Below are 9,244 nucleotides of genomic sequence, written 5' to 3'. Positions count from 1 at the left end.
CATTCACTTGGAGTAACTCAAGAAGACGGTTGGGAGTGTCGATCAAATCCCATTATTCACTGGGAGTAACTCAAGAAGACGGTTGGGAGTGTCAATCAAATCCCATTATTCACTTGGAGTAATTCAAGAAGACGGTTGGGAGTGTCGATCAAATCCCATTATTCACTTGGAGTAACTCAAGAAGACGGTTAGGAGTGTCGATTAACTGCCTTCCCTTTAGTTGATCAGTTCAAAACTGAGGACGGGTACCGCAGAATACTCTTGTGTAGTTTTGCACAAATATCTCAAAAAAAGAAACTCAAGAAACAACAAGAAACCCACGTTAGCTAATATCACATGTTAGATATAACTCTAAGAACCATCCAGAGAAAGTTGAAAAGAAAATTGACTATATGCGGATCAATAACCGAAATCTGGGAATATGTTTTCCCAAATCTCCCAAAACATCTTGCAAAGCTGCTAATAAGTGTTCAAATTCATGATTTTAACTTAAATAATAGGCATCTATAGAAGTAACGCCATACATACTTTGTGTAGAGATATATACATAAACAGTATCAAGAAATGAATACGTAAATAAGTCTTGCCTCGAATAAATCAATAGTGACATAATTTAAAATTTTATGGTCCTTGACATTGAATTTTATTACCCTTGCCTTTGAAACAAAGGTAAAAAACAAAAAAATAAACATATATAGTAATTTGTTTGTTTTAGCGCAAAGTTGCACTATAGTGTACCTAAACTGTGTCTGTTGCGAGAATCAAGCCTCGAATTTTAGCGTTATATGCTCTCAAGTTTGCGACTGAGCCACAAGCGTAGGAGGAGAGAAAAATGCACTTTATAAAACCCTTTCTAAATCTTATTTATATATGTTAATTAAGGACTTACAACGCTAAAATCCAGGGCTCGATTCCACGCGGTGGTCACATCAGATAACCCAATTTAGCTTTGCTTTAAAACACCCACACACAAAAAAAAAACGAAGTTAAATAAAACTACATATATTTGAAATAATTTTATCATCAAATATGACTTGTTAATTTTGTAATTATGTTGGTATCGCTAATGCTTCTTTGATACTTGAAAATTGGAAATAGTTGTTATTTTGAGCAAATACAATGAAATTTATCAACGATCATTAGCAGTTACCACAGTTGTTAGTTAATGTACTGTTCTCTTGAAAATAGAAAACAAATAGGCTTAGCATGTATATTAAAACCTTCGAGTACACGTTTCGTTTGTTCACGAAAATAGTTAATTGGTGTTAATAGTGTATAACTGTGTTTTGCCAACGCAAAGCAAACAGCTGTAATTTAGGAAAGATGCAGTTAATCCGCTATTACGAAACTGAAAATAGATTAACTCTTTTAACTTATTCCTTCGCTAGAAATTGGTGGAAAAGAAACAGTGCTACTAAATTTCTTTATGCATCTAATATTTTACGCGGTATTCTATATCATTTCAACTGGAAAAACGCGTGTCTAGTGTCGAACGTAACTAAAAGTGGTTGTCATATACTAAGCTATATTTACATTGACGGTTTCATAAAGGTATGTCAGCGTAGGTTAAAAAGAGTTAGGCCCAGCATGGCCAGGTGGTTAGGGTGCTTGACTCGCAATCTGAGGGTCGCGGGTTCGAATCCCCGTCCCACCAAACATGCTCGCCCTTCCAGCCGTGGAAGGGTTATCATGTGACGATCAATCCCACTATTTGTTAGTAAAAGAGTAGCCCAATAGTTGGCGGTGGGTGATGATGACTAGCTGCCTTCCCTCTAGTATTTCACTACTAAATTAGGGACGGCTAGCGCAGATAGCCCTCGTGTAGCTTTGTGCGAAATTCAAAAACAAACAAACAATCAGTTTGGGTTATTTTTTCAGTCCCCCTCCCGGTAGATCAGTGGTAGACTCACGGACTTACAACGCTAAAGTCCGGGGTTCGATTCCTCGTGGTGAATAGAGCGCAGGTAGCCTATTATGTAGCTTTGTGCTAAAACAAACAGACAAACTTTATTTCGAGATAATTATCCTTGAACATACTGCATAAAGCTAAACACTTTTACTTCAACTATTGATTATGATTTCGCTTCTTACAGTTCGTAATATAGTTTCGAAAAACAAACATGCATCTTGTTCTAAGTTTATTGGGTTAAATGTCATAGACTACAAAGGTTTAGATGATGATGAACACTGCAGACTGTGTATTTGATACCGGATTTGTTTGTAGTTTTAAGATGTCATTACATACTCCATATTGTTAGTGGCAGACACTGCAGACCCTTTAGATACTCATTAGCATACAGCTTAAAACTACAAACAAATCCGGTATCAAATACAGACATGCCACTAACAATATGGAGTATGTAATAGACACTGCAGACCCTTTAGATACTCAGTAGCATACAGCTTAAAACTACAAACAAATCCGGTATCAAATACAGACAATTCGTTAACAATGTTGAGTGTGTAATTGGCTGGTTTTAAACAAACTTGCTATGAGAGGTAAGGTGGGTGCTTCGAATGACTTCTATGTGGGATCAATAACAAGCGTATATACGCACGTGCTTCAAACTCTTCATAACGAATCCGAATACAGAGCTCATATTCTATCACTTAATGTTTTAGGGTTATTCGAATCGATTTATCTGAACTAATGGGTCAGTTTTTGAGCCAGAATACATTTAAATTTCATGTTTTGTTCTTTTTGATTTACCATCAGTATTGCACTGGGAAAAAGATCAACGTTATGCTTACTACTATAAAGACTTACTTGTAACAAAATCTTGAATCCCAAAATAATAACTCACTCCATCTGTTAACTTCCCATCAGCATTCTTTTCTCGTTAGTTCATTACATGGAGACTGTGATATCAATTTTCCTATTACAGCCTGCCCATTAATAACTTTTATTACATTTAATAAAAAACCTCTCTCGCCAACTCCATGGTTCTCGTGAGATGAGATATTCCCACCTCATGAGGCGTGACGGTCATGTGAGTTGATGACGACAGCATCATCTATCATGAACATTTACCATGGTTGTCAGCAAATGCCTGTTCTATTGAAAAATAAAAAAACAAAAAGGCTTAGCGTGTATATTAAAACCTACAAGCACACGTTTAGTTAGTTTATGAAAAAATAAATAAATACCATAGAAAAACCGTGCGTATAAAAGTGGTAGAAACATGTAACTATGGCACTCCACGTAAAGCTGACAAAAATATAACACAAAACACTCCACATTAAGCTATTTGAATCATAACAATCCCAAGTAAAGCTCGTAGAAACGTAATTATAGCACTTCACGTAAAGCTGACAAAAACATAACATAAAAAACACTCCAAGTAAAGTTAATAGAAGCATAACATCATAATATCCCACATAAAACTGATAGACATATAATACCACACGTAAAGCTCATGGAAACATAACATAACCCCTCGCGTAAAGCTCATAGAAGCATAACATCTCACGTGAAGCTAATAGAAACATAATACCAAACGTAAAGCTGATAGAAAACATGACATAAAAACACCCTACGTAAAGCTGATAGAAACATAACATCCCACGTAAAACTGATAGAAACATTACGCGTTTTGTTTCCATTTCAGGTTTTAAAAGAAACATTTGATGTTATGTAGGACTGTTAAAACAGCAGAGTATCTTAGCTTTTTGGTGGAGAACCTCAATTCATAATGTCCTTAACCCTAGCATCTCCAACTGATACAAAGACCGTTAAACACATTTTTATAGACTATCAATGCACCAAATTATTCGTGAGCCCGTTATTTCATTGGTTAGACGGTTCCTAATACTGCAGTAATTCTACTAAACTAATTACTACTGAGATGCCCTATGTATTTTACATAGAAAATGATAGATCACACAGCTACTTATGTATTTTACATAGAAAATGATAGATCACACAGTTGCTTTTGTATTTTACATAGAAAGTGATAGATCACACAGCTACTTACGTATTTTACATAGAAAATGATAGATCACACAGCTACTTTCGTATTTTACATAGAAAATGATAGATTGTACAGCTAATTATGTATTTTACATAGAAAATGATAGATCACACAGCTGCTTATGTATTTTACATAGAAAATGATAGATCACACAGCTGCTTATGTATTTTACATAGAAAATGATAGATCACACAGCTACTTACGTATTTTACATAGAAAATGATAGTTCACACAGCTACTTACGTATTTTACATAGAAAATGATAGATTACACAGCTGCTTATGTATTTACATAGAAATGATAGATCCCACAGCTACTTTCGTATTTTACATAGAAAATGATAGATTGTACAGCTAATTATGTATTTACATAGAAAATGATACATCACACAGCTGCTTATGTATTTTACATAGAAAATGATAGTTCGCACAGCTACTTACGGTGAGTGTTATAAAGATAGGCATATAAAATTGTTCATTATGATGTACAATGTGAACGCCAGCGATGGTGAGGATTGAAATACAACTCTAAAATAATGATAATAAATATTATTAGCTGTAGCGGTGGGAGGGACAGGATATTTTCCTAGTGGTTATCAAGGAACTCCAATTTCTAGTCAAAATCACTGACATGTGCAAAGTTATCCAAGGTATTAAGCAATGTTAAATGCGCCTGTCTAAACCTTCAAGGCCTGGCAAGGCCAGGTGGTTAGGGCGCTTGAGTTGCAATCTGAGGGTTGCGTGTTCGAATCCCCTTCCCAACAAACATGCTCGCCCTTTCAGCAGTGGGGGCGTTATAATGTGACGATCAATCCCACTATTTGTTGGTAAAAGTGTATCCCAAGAGTTGGCGGTGGGTGGTGATGACTAGCTGCCTTCCCTCTAGTCTTTCACTGTTAAATTAGGGACGGCTAGCGCAGATAGCTCTCGTTTAGCTTTGCGCGAAATTTAAAACAAACTCAACTGATCCTTCATATACCTGCTGAAATATATTTTTTTAGAAACGTCCCTGACCACAGTATTTTGTTGTTGTTTCGTTTGTAGTTAGCACTTAGGATGTAACATTTATTTATGAACAAATTATGAACACCTCACTAATGGCCAGTCCACGTATGAAATGATTATTTGGAAAACTGCAAGAAATTTATGATATCTCTCTGATAACGACGAAAAGACGTTAAATAAAAATTCCGTACACTATGCGAGTTAGTTCTTCAATGTATTTTTGCTTCTTTTACACTTCGTTATGAATGGTCGTAAACTTTTAATGCTGTTGTGTAAGTGCGAAAAATAATATTTTAAATGAATTACTGATCAGTATTACATTATAATAATTGAATGAACAAATTAAACAGTCACGAACTACCTAATATCACACGATGGCCTTACGAGTTTTTACGAAGTACAGTTCTCGGGATTTTATTATTCCATAAGTCATTTGAGTGAAAAATGTAAAACGTAATGGTATTCGTGGTTCTCTAGTGTTGAATAATTGAAACTAAAGATGCTTTAATACCTAAAAGTGCTTTTAGCTTGGACTAGGTAATAGATTATTCCCAAAGCCTATGTTTTTAACGCCCAAGTCCATTACCAACGAACTCTTTTCCCTTTTTTTCTGTCTTTATTAGGTAACAAACATTTTTCTATAGGACAGCGCTCAGATATAAATGCTAAACAAATTAGGTCTCTAAGGATACGTTTAGCCCGTTAATAACCCATACTGTTTCTAAAGAGAGAAGATTGGCAACAAGCTTTGAAATTATATTTCATATCCGTCTACTCCTTCATCCGTGCTAACAGAGGCAGCTTGTAAAAATGTATTCGAATTGAGCTTTTCCCATTTTGTTTTTGCGCTCGTTATTAACACACCCGCTCCTTCTCTCTCGCGCACACACACGCACGCAGTTGTATACAGGCGTGTATGCTCGTACGTACATATCATTCTATGTACCCATTCAATATACTTATGAACTGCAGTACTTGTAATACGTACTTATGGAATGTTTAAATATATATGTATATATATAGTGTGCTAACATTAGATGCACTTTATTAAATATGTGAAATTCTTTTGAATATATACAAATAATGCTGATCTACATGGTATGTATATGATAACAGTTCGCATTTTCAGTCGAGTAGTTTATCCGGGTGAAGAAAACAATCTTGACGATAAAGAAAGCCAAACTTTTGAAAAAAAAAATGTGTTTTAGAATATTCAGTTAACTGTAAATATCACTGGTGAACGACAACTGTAATTTCTGAAATGTAAATACCGATGTACATCTGGAAATTAAGAGAAGTTCAACATTTACGTTCGTTTGGAAATAAAGATTGAGGTAGGCATTCAATGGGTGTATCCCCTCCCCCGTGGCACAGCTGTATGTCTGCGAGTTACAACGCTAAAAACCGGGTTTCGATATCCGTGGTGGGCAGAGCACAGATAGCCCTTTGTGTAGCTTTGTGCTAAACTTCAAACGACAACATCATTGGATGTATTTGTTGAAATTTTAGTAAGTCCTGGCTAACGAAGAGAAATGCATTAATATAATGATTAAAGTTCAATCTGAGGGTTCGTGGTTCGCTGCCCGTTGCTGCAAAAACACGTTCCGTACTTTGAGGTCGTGGGTGCGTTATAGGATGACGGTCAAATTCCATTATTCGACCAAAAAGTTGGCGAACAGTTAGTTGGTGGTGGTCGGTGACGTTGACCAGCTGTCTCCTGCTGTAATCTATCAGTTCAAAATAAATCTTTGTGTAGCTTTTCGTAGAAATTCTGAAAAAAATATCAAAAGATAATTGTAATAAATAATAACCGTTTCTCCTCTCGGGTTCCGTACATCGATTTGAAGAATTTCATTAATTGTTTTTTGTTTTGCCTTGATGAAGAATACTTCAGATAACTCAGAAGTAAAACAAATATTTCATAATTATAACGATCTTGAAGAGTCAATAAATCTTTTTATATAAAATATAAGCAATTGTTAACTAAAGCAAGTTTATTAAAAATGTAAAAACACGTATATTACAATTTTTTCTTCCTCCGTATGCCAACGTAAAACTAGCATCTTCGGGCATTATATCTCACAATTCATAATTCCCCGTCTAGAAAAATCCCGTATATTCTGAATATGATTATATAAGAATCAGGATACAAGTATCTCATAACACGTTGTTTTACATGAAACACTCTCCAATTATTTATACACTCTACTACTTACTACAACTCCCCGAAGAAAAACATTGCCTTGCAAGAGGGAAATCTATTTTTCCCTGACTCAGAATTGTTCTAGGCAAAAGAAAAAACAACAACTAAGGCTTAACATGAAAATAATATATATATATGTATGTATGTTAAAAAAATACTAAAATCTGTGTAGTATTTTAACCTATTTTTATTATGGATTTTTAAAGATTGCTTAAAGGCGAGCATTGTTTGTGTCGACACCCGAGAACTCAGCAAAAAATATAAAAATATACAGAATTTTAAATTTAGTTGATCTTTCAGCTACAATTGGTAACCTTTAAGTTGGTTTTGAGACTGCAGATATATGGTTGTAAACAACTGGGACCAAGGTTAACACTGTTTTGTTGATACACGTTACTGATAAAAAAAAAAAAAAAAGTAGTGCATACATTTCGATATACAGTGAACGAGCGCCATCTATGACAATATTCTACAACTAATCTTGGTCCAAAACTAAATTAATAGAAAAGTGTTTGATTCAGTCTAAAGATCGAAACATGATAGTTACAAGAAGATCAGTATTTGTTTATAAACAAGAATTGTAAGCAATAAATATCATTCATTGTCAGACTTTCTCCCATCCACCTCCAGACAAACATCTCCAGCTTATAACAAGTGTTTCTTCTCAAAAAGATGAAAGATGATTTCCTTATTTACAGATCGAAGTTCAATGTATGATTTATATCCATTCTCTATAAGGTAATTAATTTTAAGTATATATTTCCAAACTCTCATTCACCAATTATGTCTGATATGACGTAATCCAGAAACCTTTCTCCTTTGAAGCATTTAATACGAGCATTTCTCAAGTTGAAAAAAAAACAAAAAACGATTTATCCCAAAAGAGCTTTGTTTAGCTAAATAACTACTTATAATACAACCTCAACTCTCTCTCTCTCGTCCTAATTTTCAGAAACGCTCACTAGACATTCACGCTTCTCATTTACCGTCTAATCTTTCAGACATATTTATCATGTTCGCTTCACTGTGTACTTTTACAAATTACAACATAGGAAGTACATAAAGAACCCCTACACTCAAGTTCACCTGTTTATGTTTTGACCGGAGGTAGCGGAGCTGTAAAACGAAGAGTCCAAGGTTTGAGATGTGAAGCCTTTGAATATCCTGTAGGTACTTTACGAAAATCGCAATAAGTCCTGTTATTCGATTCAAAGTCGGACAAAGCTCTTACGGTGGCGGGTGCTTCTTGGTGGCTACGCTTCTCCTCTGGTGGGTAATTTAAAATTAAGAACTGCTATACCCAAGCTCTAATGATCTTTGATGAGATCGATCGATCAGCCCATCTACGTGTAAGATGTCGTTCTCGTTTAACTCTCCAAAACATCTATTCTGGCCCGGCATGGCCAGGTGGTTGGGGCACTCGACTCGCAATCTGCAGGTCGCAGGTTCGAATCTCCGTCCCACCAAACATGCTCGTCCTTTCAGGTGTGGGGGCGTTATAATGTGACGGTTAATCCCACTATTCGTTGGTAAAAGAGTGCCCCATAGTTGGCGGTGGGTGGTGATGACTAGCTGCCTTCCGTCTAGTCTTTCACTGCTAAATTAGGGACGGCTAGCGCAGATAGCCCTCACGTAGCTTTGCGCGAAATTCTAAACAAACTATTTGTGAAAACAGTCGAATATGCTATGCCTCACAGAGCTTTTATTTGATACCATTCTATATTAATTTATGATATAGCTACATAACTCAACGAACGACAATATCCGAGTTTGCTTTTCTTGTTTTGTGGAAAAACACTTAAAGACAACACATATTCCACAGTGCTTTGTTGTTGGTTTTTCCAAGTAAGAGCCAAAGTTTTGTGTATGATATCGGTTCTGAATAGTTTAGTAAGCTCTGTTTATAGGTTGGTATGTCTTAACCAGCTTGTAATTTCAGTTTTGTTACTCTAAGTATAGCTGATGAGGATATTCTTGGTATACTTTCTCTTTTGGATCAGATTTCTGTTTCAAATATTAAATTTTTTACACAGTCCTGGAATGTAACCGTAATCTTCAGCAGTATT

At 35.4% G+C, this 9,244-nt stretch overlaps 1 long non-coding RNA gene across 1 annotated transcript in view; it reads right to left on the bottom strand.

Annotated features, from left to right (window-relative positions):
• LOC111085168 overlaps positions 1-3,146 on the bottom strand; it is a 26,269-nt gene extending 23,123 nt beyond the window's left edge. The window contains exon 1 of the long non-coding RNA XR_002610005.1: positions 2,768-3,146. This is a non-coding gene — a long non-coding RNA (uncharacterized LOC111085168). The remainder of the gene's footprint in view (positions 1-2,767) is intronic.
• Between the last annotated feature and the right edge of the window lie 6,098 nt (positions 3,147-9,244).

Source organism: Limulus polyphemus, unplaced genomic scaffold (genome assembly GCF_000517525.1).
Source record: "Limulus polyphemus unplaced genomic scaffold, Limulus_polyphemus-2.1.2 Scaffold260, whole genome shotgun sequence".
Classification (NCBI taxonomy): Eukaryota; Metazoa; Arthropoda; class Merostomata; order Xiphosura; family Limulidae; genus Limulus; species Limulus polyphemus.
This window is presented reverse-complemented; position numbering and strand designations above follow the sequence as displayed.